The sequence below is a fragment of the Oryctolagus cuniculus genome, chromosome 9 (assembly GCF_964237555.1).
Source record: "Oryctolagus cuniculus chromosome 9, mOryCun1.1, whole genome shotgun sequence".
In the NCBI taxonomy this organism is placed as follows: domain Eukaryota; kingdom Metazoa; phylum Chordata; class Mammalia; order Lagomorpha; family Leporidae; genus Oryctolagus; species Oryctolagus cuniculus.
This window is the reverse complement of record NC_091440.1, coordinates 27,763,147-27,790,863: the sequence shown is the minus strand read 5'-3', so window position 1 is coordinate 27,790,863 and position 27,717 is coordinate 27,763,147.

Below are 27,717 nucleotides of genomic sequence, written 5' to 3'. Positions count from 1 at the left end.
AAGTGAATTCTTAACAACGGTACCAAGTGATTGCTTCATTTTTTCTTTCTTTTTCCATTTGTCATATATGTGATGTTGGAAGTGTTACAACTGTCCCAAATTGTTCATTTTTCCCTGATGAAAATACAGTTCATTTATCAACAGTATACAAAAAAATTGAAGGCACTGCTCTTTCCACTTAATTAAATCATTAACTCAAAAAATGTTTTTCAGAGATGGTTTTAGTTTACAGCAGTAAATTTAACATATAGGCTTATTTCAAAGATGATTATGATAAATTTTTCTGTTATTAGTTTTTATGTTTTATATAATTAAATACTATATTTACAAATCACCCATAAAATGATTATTTATTGTTCTATAGATGTGTGTTACATCTAATTCATCTAGGGTACAACTTTATTCTGCTGTTTCTCTGTTGATGTTTGTCTGGATGATCTGCTCTCTTCCAAAAATTAAGTGTTTAAGGTTTCCTATTTAAAAAAATTGGTTGTTTATTAATATAGATCAACTGTGATGTTTTTTACATTCTTGTGAATAATCACAATTTATATTAGAAAGGACCTACATTTTTGAGATTTTGTTTTCAAATGAATTAAACAGGTCAGACTAGACTTGTTGTAAATTCCAGGTGTAGTTCCCTTTGAAATAGTAAGAAAGAAATTTTTTGTTTTTCATTGAGTTCATTGCTATTTATCATGTGTTAAATTGTACTTTTTAAAAGATTTATTTATTTATTTGGAAGTCAGAGATACGCCGAGAGAGAGGAGAGGGGGAGGGAGAAAAAGAGGGAGAGGGAGAGGGAGAGAGAGAGAGAGATCTTCCATCCACTGATTCACTCATCAATTTGCTGTAATGGCTGGAGCTGAGCTTATCAGAAGCCAGGAGCCAGGAGCTTCTTCCAGATCTCCCATTTGGGTGTAGGGGCCCAAGGACTTGGGCCATCTTCTACTGCTTTCCCAGGCCATAGCAGAGAACTGGATTGGAAGTGAGCATCTGGGACTCCAACTGGCATGCATATGTGATACAGGCACTGCAGACGGAGGCTTTACCCATTACGCCACAGCGCTGGTCCCAATCTGTCTTTATTTTGTGATATATTACAATGATGTCTCAGAAAAGATGATATGATTTTTTATTATTTCCGAAATCTCATGTTCTTAGAGGACTTTGAGGAAAACTTCACTGGGAATAATACATTTCCTTTTTTACATAGTTATTTACTTATCATTAGATAAAAATAAAAATATCCCATGTATTTTTCCTTGGGGCTTTCCTTTCTAGCCACTGTTATTTAATATTGATTTATTTTGTTTTGTTTTTCTGGCTCACTATGCTATGGTTTCAGGTTTGGTGACTCTTGCTAATTCCAAAATGTACTCTATGACAAGCTCAGGTAGTTCAAATAAAGTGACTCAAGAAAGTGAAAAATGTTCCTGTTGCTTTTGATGTTTTTGAAAAGTTTCTGTGTCAAGAGAGTTTGCCCAAGGCCATGTTCTCCCACTTTCCAGAGGTTGTTTTGCCACACCTGACAACTGATTCCTTAGACATAATTCTCTTTATAGTGCTTCTCTTGAATGCTATGCCAAGTTCAGTTGAAGTTTGTTAGAACACTTGCATTTTTAAAAATAATCACTCTTCAACTTGATTTCATTTTATTGTAAAAACTGATAGCTTTCTTGATATATTTCAGATTATATTGAGCAGAGATTGTGTTTTTCCCTCGTTACCACGTAAAGTTCACTCATCCTTCCATTGCATTTGATCAAACAAGCATTTTCTTTATTCCTTCTACTTAATCATAGGAGATCTCAATCAATTGTAAGGGCTCCCAATCATTAGCAAAGAATATTGTCTGTGGCAAGAGTGTGTTTTCTGTGTCACACCTTTTCATGGATATCACACTTTTTTATTTTGTAGGTAAAAGTGTAACACTGACTTTTTGCCAATTCTATAGCAGATACCATGTATGATTCAAAATACATCATTTTGTTAAATCATAAGGACATCTCTACAATATATTAAAAATCTTTATTAATTAACAACTGGTAGTATTCGATATGGGAGTTAAATTTACAAAGTCTTAAGAGTTAATAAATATAAAAGCTAATTTTTTCATGTTTACACAATTGATATGTCATCTTCTTGAACTGATATCATTATTGATGCAGTGTTACTTTCATTATACTGAGCATGAAATAACTGGGTAGGAACATTACCTGAACTGCAAGGCTCAACAGGAGTTACATGTTTAATAACACAGATAAGTCATTTTTGTACTCTCTTATGAAGTATCATTTCTAGGACAGGCAAAATTTAAAAGCCAATTCTTCCCATTAAAATCTTATTTAAATACATTTTCTGAGGCCAAATAATCACAAAGAATACAAACATATAAAATCAAATTGACAAAGAAAAAAGAGCACTTGAGTAAAGCAAAGATCAATTGCCAGGGAAACCATTCTAGGGATCATAGGTGGAAACCGCAGAGTGGATTTTCGTTTTTCATGTATTCTGTAATCATGGATTAATTTCTTTGCTTGCTAAACTTTATGTGGGCTACCAAAGTGCTTTGGTAGCCACTTAGGAATGTGCACAAAATATGAATTAGCTGGTATGTATGTACTCAGCTGATATCACACAAGGTGACATTCCTTTCTTCCAGCTTTCATATGATATATAAATGCACTGTTTTGGTCTATTTGGTCTAGAAATTTTTGAAATTTTTATGTTTTTTGTTGATGATTTCATTGTCTATAATGGCTCCCAAACACAGTGCTAATGTGTTACCTAGTGTTCCCAGACACAAAATGTCTGATGTGCCACTTGAGGAAAAAAATATGTTTTTGATAATTTCATTCAGGCATTAGTTGTAAAGCTTCTGGTTATGAGTTCACTGTCAGTAGATCAACTATGTATTAAAAGAGACACACAATAAACAACGTGGTTATTTTATGTTTGACCAAAGTATTATGAACAGAAGCTCCTAGAAATCCAACACTGCATTTCCACTAGGACCAGTGGTTCAATATTTGTTATATCATTTTATATAAACAATTGCTAGGAACTAAGAAGTGTTGACTCTATGGCATTTTCACAAAATATCAGAGTGACAAATTCTGGGTATAATGTACTTTGAAGATGGAAACATTTTTAAAATACTTATTTATTTATTTATTGTTTGAAAGACTGGATGACAAAGTGGGGGGGGGGGGGACTTCCATCCATAGGTTTCACGCATCAAGTGAAACTATCAACAACTATGGCTAAGCCAGGCAGAAACCAGAACACAGGACTTCCACTAGGTCTCCCATGTGGGTAGCAGGGCCCCAAGTACTTGGGTCATTATCTCCTGCCTCCCCGGGCACAATAGAAAGAAAAAAGTATGAAGTAGCTGGAACTGGAACTACCATTTTGATATGAGAAGTGGGTACTCCAAGTGGTGGTTTAACCCACTGCACCATAAAGCCCAGCTCAGATTAGAATTATTGACAACATGCTTCACAGTCAAAAATGTACATTCTGCTGATTATTATAAACAAATTTAGAAAGAGAAAACATCATCCTAATGAGAATAAGGGGAAGATAGATATCATATAATCCATAAATGGCATAGGGCTATGAAAAACATTTACTTGAACTTGTGGTTTCTCATGTTTTTCTTCCCAATAGTGCCCAAAGCAGGAACTATTATATGGTTTAAAAATTGACTTACATTAAATGCTAAATATAAGTATATTATTTACAGTTGACAAAATAATATATGACTATGGAGTTTTTTTGTATCTATATTTATGTTATATATCTTTATAAATCCTGGAACATTACTCAACTGTTTAGAATCATCAAGCTTACTCTGAACCTTCCATGCTCAATATAAATGTTAAAACCTGAGTAATTATGATCTTCAGGTTTTTTTTAAAGTAGATAATTCTCTCTTTAAAATATGTATTAATATATATAAATACATATATTCCTACATTAACAGGGAACTGGATCAGATACAACTTTACAGCTGGCCAAAGGGGTAATCCCAGCCTCCTTTACCAGAGCCCATGGGAAATAGCTTTTACTGGGTCCTCTTCTACATTTTGAAGGCACTGAAGAGGTTGACAATGACCATGAAGCAGACAAGTGTGGCCTTGAGCAAGATGGTGTCCCATTCCTTGCAAGGGTAACATCCCTTCTCTATAGGGGGTGAAGTGGCTATTAATGATGAAGTTACCTCCAGGTCATGTTCTAGTCCTCTCCATGGTGGCATCACCGCAAACCAGGCCTCGCTGGCTTTCCACATTCTCCAGGGCCATTGCCAGGTGGTATGTTCCCCCAGGTCAAGGTCCACAGGAGCAGGTAACAATACATTGCTTTGTATCCACACCTGATTTCTACAGGAGGTCAGCAGTTTGCATCTCCAGTTGATTGGGCATTGCTGAATAATGCAGAACACCTTCACAGGGCAAGTGCTCCAGGCCAAAGCGTTTCACTTAATAAGCATAACACAGTCCACAGTCTCTTGTTTGATCCCATTAGTGAGCCTGAGTAGTATTCCTTTCTGAGGAATTGCTTTGATAGGCCATTATGTTTCTCAATCATTCCAGCTCCATGGGGATGGTACGGTGCCTGCAATTTCCAGTCGATACCAAGATATGTAGTCCAGATCTGCACTCCTAAAGTCATAAACTGGGTCCATTGTCAATTTCAATCATCTGTGTTCTTCCACACATGGTACATAATCTGTCTCAGGCATACAGGACAGATCATCTCTTCTAATTGGAACTACAAAAAGACCCATAGCAGTGTCTACACAAGTAGCTGCATACTTGTACCCATATGATTTCTGCAAAGGTCTGAAAAAGTCTATTTGCCACATTTCAAGGACCATTTGTCCCTGCATCACAGTTGCAGTGGCTACGGGAGCTTGATGGAGATGCTCCTGGGGACAGACAGTATAGCTTTTGATGGCAACTAGAACCTCTCGTTTATAAGGTAGATTGCAGACCTTCAGTGTAGTCCACATCATCTTTTGCCCTGTAGCAAATGTTAGTATAAACATTGGGCAGCAGCATTTCCTAGGGCTTTTTCCAGCCCCTGCACCCTGGCCAGGGAATCAGCCTCATCACTCCCTGGGTGGGCGATGTGTGTGTGAACCATCACATGGGATTCAGTGATTTTCTTCTGGTGTCTCCTGTTCCATCTTGCTACATGGCTTGGTCCCATAAAGGTAGGTACATGACAATCCAATTATCTGTATGCCAGATCAGCATCCAGAGAGTAAAGTCCCAATAGATGGCTTAGCTGGCAGTGACATGGACATCAAGATTGTTGGATCAAACATGCTGAGGGCCTGGCAGCCTGTACATTCCACTTTGCCACACTAACTAACTTTCTCTTGCTCACCGCAATTCCATCTGACACCCTTCTTTGTCAAACAATACACAAGGCCTCAGAACCTGTGCCAGATGAGGCATAAACACTCTCCAACATCCCCAAAATCCCACAAACTCCTGCAACTGCTTTATGGTCACTGGGAAGGGGAAGGCCTTAATTTTGTCTATAACTGCCTCAGGAATGACCTTCATCTCACCTGGCCAGACACCTCCCAAGAATTTGACAGAGTCCACGACTCTGAATTTTGGACTCCTTGACTGCCCAGACACATGGCTTTAAATGGCTCAGTCAAATGGATACAGCTGCTACCAAATCTTCAAGAGCACAGGTTTATATCATATCATCTGTACAATAGAACATCCACACTGTCCCAGGAATTGGTCATTGTATCAAATCTGCCACCACCAGAGGGTAAAACAGCATAGAGGGAGCAGTCTGCCCAACAGATTCTACTTCCCTGCAATAAAAGCCTCCTCATCTGGTCCATGAGTCCCAGTATGTCTATAGCATTTTGCTTGCCCAACTTGCACAACACTTGCTGTAAATCAGCATACATCTGCCACCTGCTGGTGGCCTTGGGCAAATCTGCAGCATTAGTCCATGCCACAAGAGCTCCTGTCATAATCCAGTCTAGAAGGGGATGATTTCCTGCCACATGACAGGTGGTCTGAAGTTGGTGCCATGAGGCTTGATGCAAAGTCAGGATTGGCAATTTTTCCATTTCAAGTCCAAGAGCAAGATCACACCCATCCCCGCATCCAATAATCAGAGCAGCTGAGTAGCAACAGATTAGAAGGCCTTCTGCTTAACCTGATATCTGAGATCAACAAGTTCTTCCTGGTGGAACACCGAATGCTTAACCAGCAAGAGGGGCCCTGTAACTGTACCTTAGGGACTTTTGCTGACTACTAACATATTGGATGAATACCAGAATTCAGTGCCTTGAGTATCACGGGAGGATCATCCTCATCCTCACCATCAGAAGACTCAATGACAGCAACTATAATTGCTGGGTTGTTCCCGGCATCAAGGTTGGTCTGAGGGTGTTTCCATTCCCAAAGTGTGAATGGCATCATCCTTTGCCATCGGATTCACTATCTCTTCCTCTAGGGCACACTGCAAGCCACTTTCTGAAGTCTCTACCTGCATCCTAGCATTGGGTTCTATCTGCAAAGTGCTTAGAAAGACCCATTCCTCCTATAGCTTGTCTCTGAATGCACTCCATGTCTTTTTACACTAGAGGGCAATCCATCCACTTCAGGCCACTCCTGGCAAGGCACTCAGGCAAACAAGGCCATAGCCACCAAATACCGCATACTATTGATCAACCACTCTTGAATCCTGTGTTCTGGCACATCAGCAGGCTCCAAACTGGCCAACTACGCTAGGTGTAACACAGGAGCTCAGCTTCCGAAATATGAGGTCTCTATATGTACAGGCCAAATAACAAATGTGGAGCCCTCCACAGAGACATACCTCTTTTATTCTCTTGGTGGCGGGGTGTACCTTTACTCTTGCAGTGGGGGTGCATACACAGAGATTCCATACTAGCTGTGCTAGCAGCTCCATGCAAATGCCCACAGACAATAGTGGCAGGCAGCCAAATAGTGACATAGCAGAATTGTATAAGATTCTGAACTTCTGACTTGCAGAATTGTACCAGTCTCTGGGATTAGCCGTAGTGGCCACAGCAAAGGAGCCTGACTGATCTCATTTTCCCATCACAGCTCAGTCAAAACTTCCATTGCCACTTTTCTTAGGACTGAGCCTCAGAAGCCACAGAGTGTGTTCCTCTGCTAGTGGGGGCAGTCACTAGGGGCTTTCCAGATTCATGGGCAGAAGATAAGGAGTATTCTTGAAAGGGCAGTGTCAAAATTCTCACAATACATGTGTGTTAGAGAATATAGCCCATTTTGGAGGATACAATCATTTTTGGAGTATATAATCTGTTTTCCCACTACACGGAACCACAGAGATGAGTTGTGATTGAACAGGGATGTACGAATGTTGTTTTCTCCATTTTTTTGTGTGTTTCTTCACTACTAGCTCATAGGCTATACTATTTTGCTCTTATCTCTTAGATTTTAATTTTATCATAAGCTTTCAAACTTCCTGTATCTCAATTAAATTAATAGTGACTACACATTTGAAAGCAAAGCACAATGGCTTGAAAAACTTCCGAATTTGGTATTTAACTTTCCAAAATTTTTATTATTACCTGTGATTTATTTAATTCAACTTCTACATTTTCAAATATTGGCATGTTTGTTATAATCCATATTACCTAAAAACCATTTCACAGATTTTGTGACAACAATGACTATATTATATTTTAACAGCTCATGATTTCCAGAGCTAGAATTTACCCTTCCTCTGACCATATTCCTAAATTCAAAGATTACCAATATAAAGTACTAATAGATTCATCTAGTTGTTAAATATTGCATAGCTAGTTAATACCATAAAAATAAACATTAACTGTGTACCTACTGGGTTTTTGGCCCGGTCCACAGCTGCAAGTGTAAACTTCTTATAATACTTTTCCTTCCTTACTTCCCTCCTTCTTTCCTTTCTTTCTTCCTTCCTAACTTCCTTCTTTCCTTCCTCCCTCCCTCCCACCTTCCCTCCCTTCTTTCTCCTTCTCCCTCCACCTTCCTGCCTTCTTCCTTCTCTGATTTCTCCTTCCTTCCCTCCCTCCCTTCCTTCCTCCTTCCTTCTTTCCTTCTTTTCTTCATTCCTATTTCTCTCTGAAAGAACATATGCACTGTACACAATGTGCCAGGTACGCATATATATATATATAGAGAGAGAGAGAGAGAGATCATATTCTGTTCAATTTGACTGTGTTACTTAATGAGTGAAGACTCAAAAAATTTGAATAATACTGATATACATATGCATATATAAACAGAAGATGAGCATGAGAGATTTTATGATGTGAGAATAAAATGGAGATAATATAAAATTTCAAAAGTTTAGATAGTGTAAATATATTCATTGTATCAGGACAACATAAGAGATACAAAAATATTTATTATACTTTATATGTTGCCTAAATTTTTCTGTCTTGCTGTATTCTTCTATAGAATAATGTACCTATTCTCAAAGTAAATGTTTTATTTCAAAATGTATGTGTCTAATTGAAAAAATTTAATTTCATGTTGAAATTGTTCTCAAATTAGTTTTTATCAGTGCCTTAGAGGTCAGTTTTCTTCATAATTAATACCACTTTACAATTTAAAAAATGCCAAAGTAAATTTTATACAGTAGATAGGAATTTTACTCCAATAAAATCTATCGTGGTCTAGAAATATAGTCATTGTGAATTTTCCACTGTATATCATACTGACGTCTAAAATCATTTCCTGAATAAAAGCCAGTTATTTTTGTAATTTTGTAATGTAGTTATACTAAAAATAAGTTTTTAGTGTATCACCTATGTTTGAAGAGTTTTTAAACAGCATAAGCAAGCAACAATAATTACAGTTACAATTCTTTGACCTTAATGTAAATAAAAATTTATAAATATAGTTGGTCAACTTACCTATTAAGTATATTCTTACTTAAATGATTTGCTGTGTGAAAGTCATTTCAGACACACAGACACACACACATACATACAGACATACCTTAAAGACCCTAATTAAAGAGTATACTAAAAATCAGGTAGCATATTTCCTTCTAGTTATGCCATTAGAACAAGTGTTCAGGGCAAATCTATGATACATTAATTATGGAGAACTAGTGCAATTTTGGATAAATTAGTCAAGGTCTATTTTGGTAATTACACTGTATTATCCAGAATTACCTATCTATTTATTCTTGGTTCTCCTCACTGTGTTACACAAAATTAACTAAATAGAAGGATTAGTTATCTGCTTGCAGAAGGATAAGCTACTGTTTGGAAACTTGAATCCTAAAAGGAAACAAATATTTGGACAAATGAGAAACAAATGCATGCAGAGGTTTTACAAATCTTATGTACAAGATTCATGTACCTAAGAATTTCATACAAAGAATTTTTAATTTATAAAAATTTCAAACTAATAAGTTTTGAAGCAAAAGGTATTGAACAGTTTCAGTTATTTCTTTCATGTCTTCTAAACTTATTTAATCCATAAAGAAAAGTTATGTATGTACACATACATGCATTCATTTAATGTATAAATTATCAAACTAGACAAAACATAATCACAACACTTACTAGCAAGACTTTTGGAATTGAGAGAGATCTAGGGATTTTCTAAGCATAGAAAATTCAACTCAATTCTCCAAACATTTGTTTTTTCATCACAGTGCTGTGGGAAGAAAAGTGATTGGCACAATGCCTAATATTTAATAAGTGTTTTAAAAGTGATCTATCTTAGATCATGTTGTTATCAACGCTCTGTAATGTTTAATCCAAAATTAATTGAACATAAGAAAGCATTTTTCCTATAAAATAAAAAAAGATGATCCTCAAATGTTGGGAATTGAGCTATGAATTAAAATGGAGTTTTCTAAGGAATTAAATGGAAATTCCATTTTAAATTAAACACAAGTATTTGTAATGATGATTATTATCAGGTTTAAGGGGTGGACAATCTGTCTATCTCTGTTTCTCTCTCTGCCTGACTGATAAAATGAAAATACTGTTTTTAAAAGGATAGAAAATAAGGATTCTTGGAATATGATTTCCTTTGCCTACTAGAGTTACCTGCTCATTCTCAGAATATTTAGATGCTGGAAGATAAAGAGAAAAGCAAAAGGTTGAAAAAGTACACAGAGGGGCTGCTGTAAGCTGCCTGTGATGCTGGCATCCCATGTGGGCACTGGTTTGAGTCCTGGCTGCTCAACTTCCAATCCAACTCTCTGCTAATGTGCCTAGGAAAACAGCGGAGGATGGCCCAACTACTTGGGCCCCTGCACCCATATGGAGACCTGGAGGAAGCTCCTGGCTCCTGGTTTTGGACCGGCCCAGCTCCAGCCTTTGTTGCCATTTGGGGAGTGAACCAGCAGATGGAAGATCTTTCTCTCTCTCCTCTCTCTCTATAAGTCTACTTTCCAAATAAATAAAACCAATCTTAAAAAAAATACAGAGAAGTCTTTGTCAATATATATACATATGTGTGTGTATATATATATTTTTTTTTTCCAGAGATTACACTGGTTCAGGAAACAACAGACTTTTTTAGAGAGAGGCCTATGAAGAATACATTGACATTACATTATCATAAAATCAATTTTGGAAATTGTTTCCCCTTTGCACTAAATAAAGTTTTAAATTGTTCAATAATTTACTGTTTTGTAAGTGGAATTAGCTAGGCTTCTTACTACTTATAAAGAAAATCTGTTTATAATTACCCTGGCACAAACAATTTTGATTGATGGGTCACTGATTTCGATGGATTTTATGGAATTTTGAAATGATGACAAAAGAGTCATACAGTCTAGGTATCATTTGCTCAGGTAGCCAATCTAGGCACATTAGGAAAAACAGAAATGATCCTTAGGTATTGTACTTACAAATCAACTGCAGGTGTTGCTAGAATGTAGTAGGTCTGGTTTTTGACTTGATGTTTTCTTCTCATAAATTCTTGGGCAGTGCAGATGCTGCAATATTTTGATTTTACAAGGGCTTAGGGCCTGCCATCAAAAGTCACATCAGATTAGTATGGGTCCAACATAAGTTTTCATTTCAAATCCTTATAATAAATACGTTCTGATTTCATACCCATATTCTTTTGTTTTATCATTTATACATAATATTTACTTTTTATATTACTTCATTTTTAAATAAAAGGCAAACTAAAGTTGATAAACTCCTGCATAATTCTTGGCAAAACTCATGATACGTGAACCTGGGAAGATACCAAGACACTTAGGCAGGTGTGTTAGGCAGGTGTAGAATTAAAGATACATATTCTTGCCTCAAATACTTTTTGGAATGAACAGATCATTCATGTAATAAATAGTTACTTGTTCCATGTTTAAGAATTCAGATACATACTTTAATCCTGTTTTAGGAAAGTCTATGGTGGGTTTTGAATCCTATTAATTGGCAGAGTTTGGAATAGTCAGTGATACAGCATAGCTGGAATTTGTGAAACGATCATAAAAATAAGCACTGATGTCCCAACAGAAGCTTGAGTTAATCTACCTAATGAATGATTGATCATGGATTCCAGGCATTTCAGTTCCAGGTCTTCTGCCAAAAAGACAGTTGGCAATAGGATTGTTTAAGCATGATTTTTCTTATTACACTATGAGGGATTCTAGGCTTAAACAGATTAAATCGTTTGTCCATGTTCCCAAAAACTAGCAAGAACAAAGTCAGGATTCAAATCTAGGTTGGTTAATTCCAGTTGTCTTATTATTTTGAAAAATGTACCAGAGGTTATTGGAAAGACTTCTGATTCATTAATACGTTCAATTAAACCTTCAAATCTTCCAATCTGAATACCATGAAGAATTTAAGAGTCAAGGATTTTGGTTCAAGTATTTTTTCTTGTAATTGCATCTTATGATGCAACTCCTTACTTCTTTTAATGGATAACCAATTTTATTCCTTATTAATATATTTTAGTTTTATAACAATTTTCCATGAACTTCATTTTAAATATTTGTTAATTTAATGTTGATAAGTAAATGTTCACTCAAAATTTGTTGACACAAACAATGAATGAAACCATATTTTCCCTTAATTATTAATCTCATATTACTACCTGTAGTGAATTTTAAATAACTGCTATATTAATTATTCACAGAACTAGGAAAAAAGCTAATAAAATTTATGTGGAACCACAAAACACCCCAAATAGCCAAAGCAGTCTTCAGCAAAAAGAGCAAACCAGGAAGCCTTACACTACCTGACTAAAATACATTACAAAGCTACAATAATCAAAATCACATATTTGCATAAAACAGACATAATGAACAATGAAACACAATAGACACCTAGAAGCAAACTCACCCATCTACAACCAACTGATTTTTGCAGGATGGTGTTAATTTTGTAGTGTAATCTTAACCAGATTAAGAAAGATCTAGAAACATTGAAAATCATTATTTTGGATGTGCGTATGTGTGTGTTTTCAAATGAGACCAGCATGGGAATCTGAGTGTAGTAGGTAGAAAAATCTGACCTGGATGTGGCCTGACATCATCAGCGGTCTGGAGATCTGGAGAGCCTAAATAGAAAGGTGATTTTAAGATTTCACTGAGAGAAATGGGACACACTCAACTCCTGACTCCTGTCTCATGAGTCAATCAGTCTACTGCCTGGATTGTTAGTTGCTGACCTTTGAACTCTGGGACTACACCCATGCCCCCCTTCCTCTCAGGCTCTTTGACCTTGAACTGAGACTCACATCCTTAACCCATGACTTGGACTGAGCCACACTACCACCAGGATCTCCTGCCTACTGGTTATCTGTCATAGGAATTCTCTGCTTCCACAACTGCATGAGACAAACATCCTCATAAATGCCCCTTCATGTCCTTACATGCTGATCCTAAAAATTCTGTATCTCTAGAGAACCATGAATAATGAAGATACTAAGAGCATGCATTGGAAAAAGGATGATATGAAAAAACTGTATACTACATGCTAAAGAATGAAATTAGACTCCTTTCTCTATGCACAAAAATCAGCTCAAACATGGATTAAAGAACCAAATGCACAAATTAAAACTTTTAGACTAATAGAAGAAAATTTAGGCAGATACTCAGGATATTGGAACCGACAAGAGATTTCTGAATCAGAGCTCCAAAGTGTAGGAAACAAAACAAACATGGACAAATAGAATTTTATCAAACTAAATAACTGCTGCATAGGAAATAGTTAAGAGAGTGAAGAGTAAACTTAGGGAATGGAAGGAAATATTTCCAAGTTATATATTTGAGGAGTGGTTAATACTGACAATAAATAAGAAACTCAAACAACTCAATAGCAAAAACTAAATAATCCAATTATAAAAAGGCAATAGGTCTAAGTAGACTTTTTTTTTTTTTTTAAACACAAGGAAGATATCCAAATGGCCAGCAGGTATATGAAAAGATGATCATGTTTGCTAATTAACAAGGCAAGGAAAATCAAAACCAAATGAGATATTATCTTGTTCCAGTTAGAATAACTAATATCAAAAAGACCAAAGGTATGAGAGCGAAAATTTAGCCCAGCAGTTAAGACAAGCATATCCCAGATCAGATTACCCTTCCTTCCACTTGCTGCTCTGGCTCCTGATTTCATATTTCTGCCAATAAGAGTCCTGGGAGGCATAAGCGTAGGCTTAAATATTTGGATTTCTACCACCATATGGGAATCCCTCTCTCTCTCTCTCTCTCTCTCTCTCTCTCTCTCTCTCCTTCTCCCTCTTTCTCCCCCCTTCTCTCCCTGAGCTTCAAATAAATACATATGAATCATAATCTGTCTCTGTTTATGAGTTTCAAATGAAAAAATATGCAAACAAAGCATTAAAATGTTAAATTATTGAGGAGATAGACACAGTTATTCTGATTGAACATCATACTTATATACATATATGGAAACATCATATAGTTTCTCACAGATATGGCCAGTTTTTATGTGTCAGTTAAAAAAAGATAAAAATGATTAAATAAAGTAAAAAAAAAATTAGATGATGGTAGGTAGGAATAGAAAGCCAAATGAGAAAATAACACAGAACTCAACTATTGACAAATGCTTACTTAAATACAGAGGAAGTAAAGGACAATTAAGCTTCAAATTTTACAACTCTGCTGATTGAAACTATTGATTTTTGGTTTAATCAATTTTCTCTTTTGGAACATCACATAAAAGTTAGGAATGTAACTGATCAGACATAAAGATGAAATAAAATAAAGTGTGGAAGGCTAAATTCATTTTCTTTGAATTTCATAAGGCAATCAAATGTATAGGGAGTATTACAAAAACATTTTCAAAGAATATAATCACCCTCTTTATGCAGTAAATTTTTGAATGATATATTTCAAAAACAGTTTGTTTTCTCCACTTTTCTATCATAACAGTAACTATCTGAACCAGAAAGACGTCTACATGTTTTTCCATTCTAACAGTGATGAATTCCCTCCTCATTTCACATTACAGAGTGAATTACACATGTTTCAGTTGTCTCGATGAGATTTACTCAGAGATTTCATTCTTTGATGTGGAAAGGGAGCATATGATAGTCATGTACAACTATCTGACACAAAGAATTAGGAAGTCAATCTTCAGTTTGTATTCAAGATAAGAAAATTCTGTAGTCATCAGCAAAGCCAAAAAAATACTCAGGCTATCCCACTTACACATAATTGTTGGAGTTAGGAACTCAGCATAGAATAAGAGCAATATACATAGACTTTCATATTTGGAAAAGATTGGTTTCTAATATGAGAAATTTTCTAATTGTTGTCTATGTTTAAATGTCTGCTTTTATCTAGCTGTGGCATTAGTCCTGCTAGAAGTGTTCCTTAATGCAATCTAATTGACAGTCTGCATGTGAGGCTGCGCCACCTCTCCGGCCCTTACACTAACCATCTGGGCTGAGATCCCTGGACAGTGAGAGAAGAGTTGATGGTTTCAATTATGCTGGGGTCATAGATCATTGGCCTGATACTTTTCAAATGGTCAAGATCACGTTTCTCAAGGTTCATTCTTACTGTTTTATGTGGTGTGTCATTACTTACAAGTGAATGTCAGACAAGAAAAGACCTAGTCGTAGGAAGCCAAAAATCGTCAGAAAAATGAAGAACTTGGAAAACCTCTAACATCTGGGAAAAAGAGTTACACGCATTATCATCTTGTTTTTGAGGCAGCCTACATGCAATTGTATCTGGATTAGAGAGCATGCTTTAGCAGAGTTATATAATTTTCAGTGAAATTTGACTTGCCTGTATATTTAGTGATGAATAGAAGTAAACGTAGTAAGAAAAGGTGGGCAAATCCTTAATTTTACATTTACAAAATAAGAGCACTTTAAAATTGCCCATATTATTGAATGTAAATAAAATTACAAACTGAAATTATATAATAATAACAGGGATTATAATTTAAGGGTCAGTATTATATCCCAGTAGATTAATCCATAACTTGAGATGTAAGCATTCAATATGGGAGTGCTCCTTCTAGTCTCTGGTACTCTGTTTCCAATCCAAGTTCCTTCTAATGCTTCTGGGAAGGAAATGGAAGATTTTCAAGTACTTAGGCCCTTACGTGGGAGACCAGGGTGGAATTCCTGGATCCTGGTTTCTGATTACTCAGACCTGGCTGTTGTGGTCATTTGCAGTAAACCAGGACTGTTGGGTCTCTCAAGCTCTCTCTGTCTCTGTGTGTCTCTCTCTCGTTCTTTGTCTGCTCACTTGCCTCCCAAATAAAAAAATATTTTTACAAAATCAAGCTTTTATGACGAACATCTTAATATAATCATCACATTCTTTTCATAATCCTGTCATATATAAATTTTTAATTAAATGTTGTAAATCCTCTTTGTTATTATTGATAGAAAAGGAAATCTTAACTTCGTATTTTGGAGGAGAGGTGGATTATTTGCTTACTTCATACACTGAATTCTTCTTTATAAAGCAGAAATAATGTGTTTTCTATTAGAAGCGTATATCACAGTCTAAATTCAGAGTGCCATCTAGTGATGAAGTGGAGTTCAATCAGTTCTAAAGTTCAAGAAATACTGTATTTGTATAGTGTTACCTTCAGTGTGGATTTCTTTAATATGGAAAATTGAGGAGACAATTAACATAATAATTCATTACATTTTATTTAAGTTGCTAAATTATAAATTCATTTCCAAATTTAAAAATTTTTAAAACTCATTCACTGTATCTATCCTTATTAACAGGGAAATTGTTTGCCAAGAAATTAGGAAAATAAATTACATATTTGCATTAAAATATTTGAATTTTATTAACATGAATTTACCATACTGAAGTTTTTATTGGTACTAAAAATCTATCATAAATAATGGTTGGTTGATTAGATCAGATGCTAAATATGTCACAAGTGTTTCAAAACACAGCATTTTATTTTATTTTTTTTTCTTTTTTAAACTTTTATTTAGTGAATATAAATTTCCAAAGTACAGTTTATGGATTACAATGGCTCCCCCCCCCATAATTTCCCTCTCACCCGCAACCCTCCCATCTCCTGCTCCCTCTCCCATTCCATTCACATCAAAATTCATTTTCAATTCTCTTTTATACAGAAGATCTATTTAGTATATATTAAGTAAAGATTTCATATGTTTGCACCCACACAGAACATAAAGTGTAAAATACTGTTTCAGTACTAGTTATAGCATTAATTCACATTGAACAACACATTAAGGACAGAGATCCTACATGAGAAGTAAGTACACAGTGACTCCTGTTGTTGACTTAACAATTTGACACTCTTGTTTATGGCATCAGTAATCTTCCTAGGCTCTAGTCATGAGTTGCCAAGGCTATGGAAGCTCTTTGAATTCGCCTACTTTGATCTTATTTAGACAAGGTCATAGTCAAAGTGGAAGTTCTCTCCTCCCTTCAGAGAAAGGTACCTTCTTCTTTGATGGCCCGTTCTTTCCACTGGAATCTCACTCACAGAGATCTTTCATTTCGTTTTTTTTTTTTCTTGGCTTTCTATGCCTAAAATACTCTCATGGGCTCTTCAGCCAGATCTGAATGCCTTAAGGGCTGATTCTGAGGCCAGAGTGCTGACAAACTTTCTGCCAAAACATGAATATACAGAAGGATTGCTCATAGCACCCTGATTTTACCATCCATCAAGGTTCCAAATTTAGGGTTTTAGTTGAGATGTTCACAAGCTTGAAGTTTACTTTATATGCATTTTGAGAAGAATGGGCAGTGGAGCTGCCAAGTTTATCTCTAATAGACTTGAATTTCTTGTTTTTGGTGGTAAATACAATTTCATTCTCAATACAGAGATGCAGCAGGTAATAGAATCACTATTTTTTTTTGATCTGGAAGTCTTTATTTTTTTAACTTTTATTTAATGAATATAAATTTCCAAAGTACGATTTATGGATTACAATGGCTTCCCCCCCATACCGTCCCTCCCACCCACAACCCTCCCCTTTCCCACTCCCTCTCCCCTTCCATTCACATCAAGATTCATTTTCGATTATCTTAATATACAGAAGATCAGCTTAGTATAAGGATTTCAACAGTTTGCTCCCACACAGAAACATAAAGTGAAAAATAATAGATGATTTTTTTTAAATGATGATGAAATCAGATCAGACCTATTGTCATGTTTAATCCCAGTGAGAGTCAAGTTGGGAGTTGATAATTTCTTTTTTTTTTTTTTACAGAAGATCAGTTTAGTATGCATTAAGTAAGGATTTCAACAGTTTGCACCCCCATAGAAACACAAAGTGAAATATATTGTTTGGGTACTCGTTATAGCATTAAATCTCAATGCACAGTACATTAAGGACAGAGATCCTACATGAGGAGTAAGTGCACAGTGACTCCTGTTGTTGACTTTACCAATTGACACTCCTGTCTATGGCATCAGTAATCTCCCTATGCTCCAGTCATGAGTTTCCAAGGCTATGGAAGCCCTCTGAGTTCTCCGACTCTTATCTTGTTTAGACAAGGTCATAGTCAAAGTGGAAGTTCTCTCCTCCCTTCAGAGAAAGGTACCTCCTTCTTTGATGACCTGTTCTTTCCACTGGGATCTCACTCACAGAGATCTTTTGCTAGAGTGTCTTGGCTTTCCATGCCTGAAATACTCTCATGGGCTTTTCAGCCAGATCCGAATGCCTTTAGGGCTGATTCTGAGGCCAGAGTGCTATTTAGGACATCTGCCATTCTATGAGTCTGCTGAGTATCTTACTTCCCATGTTGGATCACTCTCCCCTTTATTTATTCTATCGGTTAGTGTTAGCAGGTACTAGACTTGTTTATGTGCTCCCTTTGACTCTTAGTCCTATCATTATGATCAATTGTGAACTGAAATTGATCACTGGGACTAGTGAGATGGCATTGGTACATGCCACCTTGATGGGATTGAATTGGAATCCCCTGGTATGTTTCTAACTCTACCATTTGGGGCAAGTCAGCTTGAGCATGTCCCAAATTATACATCTCTTCCCTCTCTTATTCCAACTCTTATGTTTAACAGGGATCACATTTCAGTTAATTTTCAACACTTAAGAATAACTGTGTATTAATTACAGAATTAAACCAGTCATATTAAGTAGAACAGACAAAAAAACTACTAAGAGGGATAATGTATTAAGTTGTTCATTAACAGTCAGGGCTATGCTGATCAAGTCACCGTTTCCCATAGTGTCCATTTCACTTCAACAGAAAACACAGCATTTTAAAAACATCAATAAATGACCAGGGTTTAAGCAAGAGTATTAAAATAAAAGACCCATCTTATGGATTATTAGTTTTAAGTATTTTGAGTAATTGAGTATTTGATTATTTTGTACATTTCTCTGAGTGATCAATTTTCATTAGAATCTTAAATTATATTTTAATTCTTTGAAACTAAACATAGAAATTCGTGAAAAAAAAGCATGGAAATAAAGAATGTTACAAAGAAAACAAAATTAAGAGATAGAAAAACAACAGAGACATCAAGGGATACAGAACAAGAAATGGCGAACAGGAAAAGCCAAACCTACTGATGATCTGTTTTTATGACAGAAGTTTTTTATTAAGTATTTTTATGAATATTTTTTAATTTTTCTCTTTTTGTATATAACACTTTATCTTCTTAATTTTTATTTATATACAGATAATAGATATAATGTATTTCATGGATACAGTTGTAAGAAGATAATCATATTTCCCTCTTTCCTTCCTTCAATCCCCTCTCCTTTCTTTCTCTTTTTCTCTTTAACTTTTGTCATAACATAATTTCAATTTATAATCATAGGCTAAATGCTCAAATAACTATAATGTTCCATAAATAAAATGTAGAAATACCACAGTTCTACAGGAGTATATACAAGGGCTAAAAGCAACAATCAAATCATAAGACATTAGTTTCATTCTGAAACATTTTTTGGTATTCTATATGAACTACCACTCATCAGGGAAAACATATGATATTTGTCTTTTTGGGACTGGCTTATTTCCCCAAACATAATGATCTCCAGCTGCATCCATTTTGTTGTCAAAAAATAAAAAGAAGGATTTCCTTTTTTATGGCTGAGTAGTATCTCATACTATGTATGTGCCATAATTTTTCCAGTCATCAGTTGACAGACATCTGAGTTGACTCCATATCTTAGCTATCATGAACTGAGCTGCAATAAATATGGCGTACAGATAACTCTTTCATATGCTGACTTCATTTCCTTTGGTAAATTCCCAGGAATGGAATGGATGGATCATATGGTAAATCTTTTTACCGATTTCTGAGGACTCTGTATATAGTCTTCCATAGTGAATGTACCAGTTTACATTCCCACCAACAGTGCATTATGGTGCCATTTTTCTTTCTCAGAGGTCTATGTTGGGTTCAAGAAGACATGCATTCAAATTTTGAGTTTATCATTTACTTTTTAAATTATGTCTGTCAAGTCATTAAGCCATGGTGTTTGGGCAACTAATAAGGGTGACTGTTGTTGACTATGCATATCGAGTCTTTAATATTCAATAGATAAGCCCATTAAGTCTGGTCTAGCTGGCCCCAGGTTCCTTTATTATGACATTTGCCTATGAACAAAAAACAATGTTTTGCTAAAGATTGAAATCTATAAACAAACCATGAAAATTTTAAAAGGGATGTGAGCCATATAGGACAGCAGGAACTGCTTTTTTTATATGATATTGTCCTTGAGGAACCAATGTCCTCAATTTAGAATCATTCAGTTTATTATAAGATGAAAAAAAAAAAAAAACAAAGATTTCAGAGTATGCCATAGGTCTTAGAGACACTATGCCCTTTCAATCTCTTACTATCCAACAATCGTGACTTAGATCACTGATTTTGGTGCTCTCCAATTATGCTCATTAATGGATTTTGTTCAATGCAAGAAAGTGCTTTCCTAAACACATTTTTGGGGTTTTGATAAGTAATGTGGGATCTACCCTGTTTCCTAAATTAATGAGCTTTCCTGTTTAAATAGTTTCTGAAAGAATGATACAGTTGATGCTTTTGGGGCAAATCTTGAAGGGTACTGATATAAGATCTATTATATCCAAGAAAAATGGCTTCAACTCCTATAAAGCCAAATAGCATTGTTCCAATTTAGTTTCAGCCTTGCTCTGATGATATTTCTGTGGAGATTTGCCAATAACCTGCTGTCATCAGAGGAAGTGACTTTGGCTCAGGCATTTAGTCAGTGAGCAAGTCACCAGGGACATGTCTAAATGAGTATGGCAGACTTTACCTTCAAGGATAAGGGACAATTTCTGTAGAATAATACTTTGTAAATATCACCTTGAGAAAAGGAAAAATGAAGGGTACACTAAGTATGTTCTATCTTAAAATGAACTGTTTTCAGTAAATGAATTCTAGGTAACTTTGTACTTGTCAGTAAAAGTTGGCCTTGAGCAGATTATATTCCTTAGCAATAGTTGCTGTTTGTTGTTTTTCTGTCCTCATTTCTCACAGAACAGTCTTTCAGAGAATCAATGCTTCTGAATTTGTACAAATTTCAAATGAATGGAGTTGTAAGTTACGTGTCTGTCTTCATAGGATAGAATCCCAAGGGAGAATATAGAGGGCCCTTTTGTCAGATCAGTTTTTCCAGTCTTGCCTCTACCCTAAGATCATAATGAATGGTCAGATGACCTAGCTAAGGAATTTTAAATTGAACAAATAAAAATTGTGAAGTACAATACAACTTTTGATATGTGTATATGTTATGGATTGACTAAGGATCCTGGACTTTTCCAGAAAACCAAGGGTGGAAGAAAGGAAATAATTTTGAGTTACTTTTTTCCAAACAAGAAACTCCAAGACAGTTTTCTTCTCAAAAGCATTACCACAAATCATTCTTTTTAGCATCTAGTGCTAGAATGGTTTTTGCTCACTTATAAAATTTTCTCCCTGTAGTGAGTTACCTTTGAAAGAATTATGCAACTGTCTGCTTTCTCTCTTTAAAAACTGTAATTGATATACCAGAACTCATCATTCATTCTTCAAATACTTACATATTGCCTGGCAAGTCACAAAATTCATTTTTCTGGGCAAGGTAAATGTACTGCATCCCCAAAGAACCTCTCCAAATTTTTGGCTCCATCTCAAAGATAATAAACTAATGAGATTACTTGTCAGTTGAAATTTACTGTGTAAAGGGCTGGTTTTGCGGTGCAGATGGTAAAGCCTCCACATGCAATGCTACCATCCCCCACTTCTGATTCAGCATCCTGTTCATGTGCCTGAAGGCAGCAATAGATGACCCAAGTTCTTGGGCACCTGGTGCCCATGCGGGAGAACCAGATGGAATTCCTGGTTCCTGGCTTTGATTTGGCCCAGGCCTGGCTATTGTGGCCATTTAGGTAGTGAACCTGCAGATGGGAGATGCTCTCTCTCTCTCTCTTTCTCTCACTCTCTTAGTCTCAATCTCACTCTCTCCTCCTCCTTTCTCTCTGTAGCTCTGCCTTTCAAAAGATAATTTTTTTTTCAAGTTCCTATATGAATTATCTTTGGAAAGTCAAAATGTTCTTCTGCTGAACAGGTACAGGAGTTGGGGAAACCCATGACAAGTCAGACCTGGGAATGCTGTTTTTCATTTCCCATTGCATTTGAATATGACTCACTAGAACCCATGGAAATTCACTTTGAATGATCTGTAGTTTCCAGAAGCAAATAATCTGACTTCTAAAGAAGAGAGTTAGGTACTAATGAGAAAGACATTTTTAAGGGAGTCCAGGTTCATAGACTCCAGAAACACGACATGAAAGTATTCCTAGATTTCTTCAGACTTGAGTGGTGGCTGTGCTTAAAGATTAATCAGTGTGAGCGGACAAGATGAATGCCAGAGTAAGAGCCCAGAGGATACTGTTTGCCTCCCAAATGGTCAAGTTCCTTCTGTCCAGGAGGATCCTGAATGGAATGTGCTGATAGCCATCGCTGACACCCAGTGAAGGGCATGGAACCTGGGTGAGAAGTAAGTTTTTGTGGTTTTCACGATTTGGGGATTGGTGTTTCAATAAAATCATCATAGCATAACATAGCAGTCATGCACTAATATAAATGGCAGTATTCACCATTAGCATGTATAACAGCCTCAGCTGAGCTGGGGAGAATTGGATTGTCAGTTGTCACTTTAAATAACTTTAAATAAGCCAGAAGGAAAAGTAACCTCAAGCCTTTTACCACTTAAGGTAATGTTATAAGCAAGGGGCTAAACCAAGGAGGGCTCCAACTTTCTGTGTTCCTTTTTCCCGAAAGGAAACCTGCACTGATCAAGGGTTCAGCAGGGACAGAAGTGGGCAGGGGGTTGCTTCACCCTGGAGAGAGTCCAGAGAACAACAAAGGCTCCTCGGGTTTTGCCAGCCCTGAAATCGCGAATGTGAGGAAGGAAGGCGAGATGAAGAACAGCGCCAGAGACTGAGGGTAAAGGAAGCTGCCTTCAAGTTTTTTCCTTCCTCCTTTATAGGGTCCTTCGCAGAGGTGCCTGAGGAAGACCTAGGACCAAAACTGCAGAATGTAGACGACGTGTTAGGAGCGCAGGTATGTGACAGGGAGTCTGATGCTTCCCTGAAACCTGAGATTCTGTCATGCCCTTGCTGTGCACGGAGCCCGGTATGGGGTGGGAGACTTTCGCCTGTGAGGTCAGCCAGATAAAGCCTGGGTATATGCTTATGGCCAAGCCTGAAAAATCATACACAGTTGTTGTTTTCTTTTGGCCGGGAGCCAGATTCTTGTTAAATTAAGTAAGTAGGAGAGCATTGGCCTGAGTTTGCCTCCATAGTTTGAGTTCCCATATAGCAAACTGCAACCTAACTTCCTAAGCAAATAAACTGAAACCTATCTTAGCAGTATAACAGACAGCTGAGTTACAGCCAACCCATTATACTCTCTGCAGATAAGGACGATACGTAGCTGTAGGAACTTAAGGTATTTCCCTACTTTGCTTTTGTGTCTGGCCTCTAAAAGCTCACTGCCCACATTGCTGACTGGAGCTCTCTAAACCTCTTCTGCTTCCGAGTTATGCCTGATTCATGACTCATTCTTTGTTCCAATAAACTCTACTAAATTTAGTTTGGCTATTTTTTTAACACAACCCAACATAAAGTGACAATATGAAGCCTGAATCTTCTAATGTCAGGGATTGAGACTTGAAAGTTAGTCTGTTTTGTAAGGGTTAGTTTTGTTATCTTCAAATCAGTCTGTTTCAGTTACCTATGCTATGTAACAAACTATTGCCAATTATAATTTGCTCACAAGTTAAGGATAAAGAATTTGGAAAGTGCTAGTCGGAGAGGCTTACCTGTGATGCCTCTAATGTTCGCTGAGTCACCTGTCATGGCAGAATGAGCTCCCCCTTCCCTTGTGGTTTCCTCCTTTATCTCTCAGTATTCACTTTCTCTCCATCTTCCCACCCAGTGGTCTTAGGGTATCTTATCTCCCAGGACCTTTCCATGTGAACAGTGTTTCTCAAAGCTTAGTGGTCTTAGGACAATCCCCTTTTTTTCGGGGTGGTGTTCAATGAGCAGAAAAAAGAAGCTAACAGGTCAGCCAAAGTTTATACATAGAATTAGCACAGGGTCACTTCTATCTGTTTCTGTTGTTCAAGGCAGCTACAAAACCTACCTGTGTATGCTGTTCATGTAGCTACAAAATCTATCCAGTTTCAACTTGAGAAAAGGTAAACTCTGCTCTTGATAAAGAATATGACAAACCGCATTGCAGAAACACAAGTGAGTTGGAGGATGGTGCGAGGGTTAGCCCTGGAAAGCAATTCTATCGTACATTCCATGTTGGTGAGTTTGGGAAGATCAGAGGGCTAGCAAGATCAAAGCACATGTGTAACAAGATCTTTTTAGATACTAAAAGTAAAAATAAGATATACAAGTCACTGTAATAAAACCTCATGAATAAAATAAATATAAATGTAAATTAAACATACATATATAATGTCAGGTTACATTAAAATATTCATGGAAAATGGAATTAAAAGATAAATTTATTTTGGTGCAAAATTTTTATCAGCCATATTTTTTTCACAATAACAATATTTCATAAAAATCTGATGATGGGGCCAGCGCCGCGGCTCACTAGGCTAATCCTCCGCCTAGCGGCGCCGGCACACCGGGTTCTAGTCCCGGTCAGGGCGCTGGATTCTGTCCCGGTTGCCCCTCTTCCAGGCCAGCTCTCTGCTGTGGCCAGGGAGTGCAGTGGAGGATGGCCCAGGTGCTTGGGCCCTGCACCCCATGGGAGACCAGGAAAAGCACCTGGCTCCTGGCTCCTGTCATCGGATCAGCGCGGTGCGCCGGCCGCAGCGCGCCGGCCGCAGTGGCCATTGGAGAGTGAACCAACGGCAAAGGAAGACCTTTCTCTCTGTCTCTCTCTCTCTCACTGTCCACTCTGCCTGTAAAAAAAAAAAAAAAAAAATCTGGTGATGGCTCCAGGACTCAGGTTCCTGCCACCCATGGGGCGACTTGAATGGAATTTCTGGCTCCTGACTTCTACCTGGTTCATCCCTAGATGTTGCTGGCATTTGGGGAATGAGCTAGAAAATGAGATACCTATGTTTGCCCATCTGTGTAGCATTTTCTGACTTACAAATGAATAAAATAAAATAATTTTTAAAAATCATCTAAAAATGAAATTAAGAGATGAGTTTATTTTGTTGTAGAGATTTTTAAATCCTTGCTTTTGTTGATTGCAAAATGTATATTCTGATAACTTTTTGAACACAATTTATATACATGGATTTTAAAATATTTTTGCATCCAAATAAATTTACCTGTTAAATACATTTTTGTGAAAATTTTTAAGTACTTTCACGTGTGTTTGTGTGTAATTGACAGATACATAGATAGTTGAAAGATACAAATCAAAGCTTGGACTATTGGATGATTTTACCTCACAAAACAAAGAAATTGAAAAATGGACTATTTTGTAAAATATTTTTACATTGTGAGCATTTTTATGCTTGCTTACCTTTGAAGACTTTTGGTTTTATTTAGATTCAGTTCATTGCCAGATTATTTGGTATTTTTAAGAGAATTATTTTACAATGTAAAAGTTTCAGAATAAGTTTACAAACAACAGCAAATGTTTTGAGGTAGCAGTCAAGAATATGACACACTGAATTAATATTTGTAATATTTGAACTTAACAGTGCAGACCACTGGAAGTCCTGAAGGAAAACCAATGCAGGCAACATCTATCAGTTCTTTTTGACAGCATTGTTTGTTAAGCACCTTAAAATCTGGGGGACATCTAGAAGAGAAAGTGACCTTGTTCTTTACCATAATAATTTTCATGAGAAAACTTATTAAATCTCCATGCTCATTAATGGAAATTATTAATCCCAGGACAATAGTAACGTTGCATGTATTTCATTGGTTTTCCTATTTCTGATATTCACATCCACGCTATTTAATCTTGACTATAGGTTATCAATCATTGATGAAATGCTGATTAATTCTAAACCCAGCTCTGAATTTGTCTTATATTTTTCCCTTTGATATTAGGATTCATTTTGGCCTTTTTGACACCTACCCAATAGGAAAAAAAAAAGGTTAAAAACTGAGTGTTTCGTATATTCTAGTCAGAAGATGATACTTTGCTCTCTAGTTCTGCGAATGAAATATACATTTGCTAAAGTAATTTATAAACTCTTTCAAAATGAAGACAGAGGAATGGCTTGATGTTAGTAATTTTTAGTATAACAAATGTAACACTAAATATGTGGCAATTTATTTACTTTACAAATAGATATAAGTAGGCCAGTGCCATGGCTTACTAGGCTAATCCTCTGCCCTGCGGCACTGGCACTCCGGGTTCTAGTCCCAGTTGGGGCGCTGGTTCTGTCCCAGCTTCTCCTCCTCCAGTCTAGCTCTCTGCTGTGGCCCTGGAAGGTGGTGGAGGAAGGCCCATGCACCTGCATGGGAGACCAGGAGGAAGCGCCTGGCTCCTGGCTTCAGATCGGCACAGCGCGCCAGCTGTAGTGGCCATTTGGGGGGTGAACCAACAGAAGGAAGACCTTTCTCTTTGTCTCTCTCACTCATTGTCTAACTCTGCCTGTCAAAGAAAAAAAAAAACAAATAGATATAAATAATTATTTCAAAATAGTCTGTAAAAAGTATTGGCAATATTGACAATTGTTTATAATGAATAAACGTGTTATTTAAAAGCTTGGAAAGTCATTAACTGATCTGGAATTCAGTCGCTTACATTAATTGTTTTCTTGTTTATTTTGACAGTGAAAGTATAATATAAAGAAAAAACCGCAGTCAAATACTAATCTACTTACTACCTACACTTATGTGTATGCATATACACAGGAACACAAATCAGTCACACATAGAAGATAAATAATGACTTTCTGCCATTTACAAACTAAAATCATAGTCCATCCACAATATATTAGAGCTCAGAGGAACCTTAAACATTACCTCATCCAAGCCTGTCTTTTTCTTGCCAAGGTCAGAGAGTGAAAGTGATTCAAACCAGAATCAATTTGTCTTCCAAGTCCAGTTTCCTTTTTACTAAAACACCTTGTCCATTCTATCTGGAAAACCCAAGATGAATACAATAAAAGCACATATCTGAAATCCCCAGATCATTTTCAGCGATAATGTCTTCTGCCACCTTCATGTTCCAGAAACCTGCTATCTGATTTTTGATCCCAAACATATGAGAGGCTTTGCTAACAGCTCTTGCTGGCACTGAACACCGTACATAAATCTGTTTTGCCAGTTAGGGTATGAAGAAGAACCTAAATGAAACTTGGAAACTTAAATTCGTTTAATGAGAATGACATTTATTTATATATAATTTTATTATAAATAAATACATGCATATTTAACTTAGTGGGATGTAGGTTAAGAATAAAAATATCTTTATATTCTCTATTCCTAGAATGGATACTACAATACAGACTGCTGAATCATTGTATACTGAAGGAATGTAAATGATCAAGCTCAGAAAATAATCATCCAAGTTTATGTTAAGACAAGATGTCTGTAAGCTTGTAAAACTTTAAAATTCTTCCAAGATATTTTAAACTTTAAATACATCTTTGATTATTTCAAAGTTAAGAAGCCGTCCCTTACTATTAGATAAGCTCTATTTTCAATCATCCAATGATTCATTCTTTACTCATTCATTAGTTTACCTAACATGTGGTTTTGGGTGGCTCCTACGTGTCTGACATTTTCTAAACTACTTTTTCTATTGAACAAAATAAT